Consider the following 2,447-nt stretch of genomic DNA (forward strand, 5'->3'; position numbering starts at 1 on the left):
GTCTGTGCGGAGTACTTATAAGTAGGCAATGTGGTTTTCCAAACTATGCTCTACATCTGTTCCAAATTTCAGCGAGATTCATTAAGCCGTTTTGGAGTATGTATTAACAAAGACCCATCCATCCAAACCTCTAAACGACTAAATTATTGAACTGATGGCCAAATATTACGTTAGTTATTAAAAAATAATAAACATGTGAAATACCGGAATAAAGTTGAATTGTGAGTACAATTTTGTCTTACGAATGTCTTGTTATTTTCCTTTGATGACAAATTGACGCGTCCCAAATCTTTCACGGCCGGATTAACTTTAGGTTTTGTTTACTTCGACATAAAATGACTGCCATTACTGTCTATATGATCCATAGGTTAGAGAACTTTCTATTACATTAACATACTTAAATATAACTGTCCCACACAGAGTTATTGAACGATTATTTAATTATTAACTCAGTGTATTTATCTTCCTAAGTATTTATTAAACAATACTCACAGTTGGCTTTTGACACCAAAATCTTTGCAATCAATATATTGTCACCCCCGTTTTTCATTTTAGACAAAACAATATTTTTAAACGGAGATGTTTGTCTCAGAAACCCATGGTTATTGAATTGTAGTAATGTTACAAAAAATATAAAAAGTAAATCTATATAATGAATGTTTTTCTTTCCTTATTCCTTTAAAAGTTAAACCAGAAGTTACATATTTGCAAGGCCCCAAAAATTTGTGTATACTTTTACCTGAACAAATATATCCTAAACCAACAGTTTTTAATGTTATTCAGTATAACACGTGTGTATTTTACGATTAAATAAATTTAATTCTTACTTTAATGCCTATTTTAATTGAAGTACGTTGTTAAACTGGAATATAGTAGTTATAATTGTGAATAAGCGTTACATATCTTATATGAAAAATGTTAAGGCTATAGTAATCTCTACTAATATTATAAATGCGAATATTCGGTTGGATGGATTTTTGTTTGAAGGTATCTTCAAAACGGCTATATAGATCTTGCTGATATTTGGCATAGATGTAGAACATAGTGTAATAATTAAGATTTTTTTTAATATTGCGCGGACAAAGTCGCGGGCGACAGCTAGTTGCTAGATAAAGTATTATAGAATAATGTGTCAATTGATATATTTTTTAATCTTGGCGTCATCTCTATCTACAAAGGTCTATTATATTAACAAATTGCGCAAATAACACTTGCAATGCCGGGGTCACTTTATCTCGTATAATTCAAGATCATTCCCATCTTCATACGTCAATTGTCAACTATAATTTAATTTATAGTATAAATATTAAAAAAAAATATTTACTAACCTCGTCCAAGTTTGAAGAACTTTGTCAATAATTACTACACAAATTTTAAAGGTTTTTATAAACTTTTCACTGATCACTTGATTTAAATTCTTCGTATACGTAAATCAACGAAATAAAACAAAACAAAATAACTTCACATCACTTCGTATGCGATGTAGACGAGAGCAGAGCGCGCGTCCGTCGTCTAGGACAGTTTTACTTGCACTGACTCGGTTCAAACTCTACTTCAGATACTTTGTTTTCCATAGGATGAGTGCAAACGTATGGCTCAAACAGCCTACGCAGGTTTCCGGAGATATTTTGAATTTAATTCAGTAATTCAGGGAAAGCCTACGTAGTTATTTTTAAATGGATTTATGACGTCACAAATATATTTGTTAATATTATAGTTTGACATTTTACGTCTCGTTATCGAAGTAGCCCTAAAATATTACGTATCCGTAATTTTGTATTTTTGTAGCCTTAGAGTTATTACTTTAGAGTATTCAAAAACCACAAAATCACTAAAAGCTAGCAATAATTTTGGGCAATTTTTTTTTTAAATTTAAGTTTTATATCCTATTTCCAGAACAAAGAAGTACTAAATCAAACGAAAACAGTTCATATATCTTACTTCTGTGATTTTTTTCGGCATTTATCTGTCATTCAGTTGTCTACTACTAACTGTGGGTTTCTGAGACTAAAATCTCTTTATAAAACATATCATCCCTGTAATTATCCTTGACAAAACAGAGGTAAAAATATCTTATAAGTGGAGATTTTCCATGGAAAGACGTCATTATTGTTACCCTTTTGTAATCGCATCCAATAAACTGTAATCTTAATATCAGATTTTCAATCTTACAAATAAACTAATGAATGATATATTGATGAAATTACATTCTAAAATATATCGATTAAAATAACCAATATCACGATTCAAAGTTATACTTTTAATAAATTTTGCAAGACCAGTAAGAAGAGAATGACACTTGTTCATTATATTTAAGAGCGTTAATATTGACACGAAGCCCGGCCTTTGGCGACGAGCGCGAGCCCTCTCAACAATCTTTTGACAAAAAACTCTGAGGGTATAAGCGACTTACGAAGCAGATTTTAAAATACCATATCCCTCAGCCA

The 2,447-nt window shown here is 30.9% G+C and overlaps 1 long non-coding RNA gene across 1 annotated transcript in view; it reads right to left on the reverse strand.

Moving 5' to 3' along the window:
- LOC106114459 (uncharacterized) overlaps positions 1-1,511 on the reverse strand; it is a 65,437-nt gene extending 63,926 nt beyond the window's left edge. The window contains exon 1 of the long non-coding RNA XR_001227725.1: positions 1,329-1,511. This is a non-coding gene — a long non-coding RNA (uncharacterized LOC106114459). The remainder of the gene's footprint in view (positions 1-1,328) is intronic.
- Positions 1,512-2,447: the final 936 nt, after the last annotated feature.

Source organism: Papilio xuthus, unplaced genomic scaffold, assembly GCF_000836235.2.
Source record: "Papilio xuthus unplaced genomic scaffold, Pxut_1.1 DF828142.1, whole genome shotgun sequence".
NCBI classification, from domain to species: domain Eukaryota; kingdom Metazoa; phylum Arthropoda; class Insecta; order Lepidoptera; family Papilionidae; genus Papilio; species Papilio xuthus.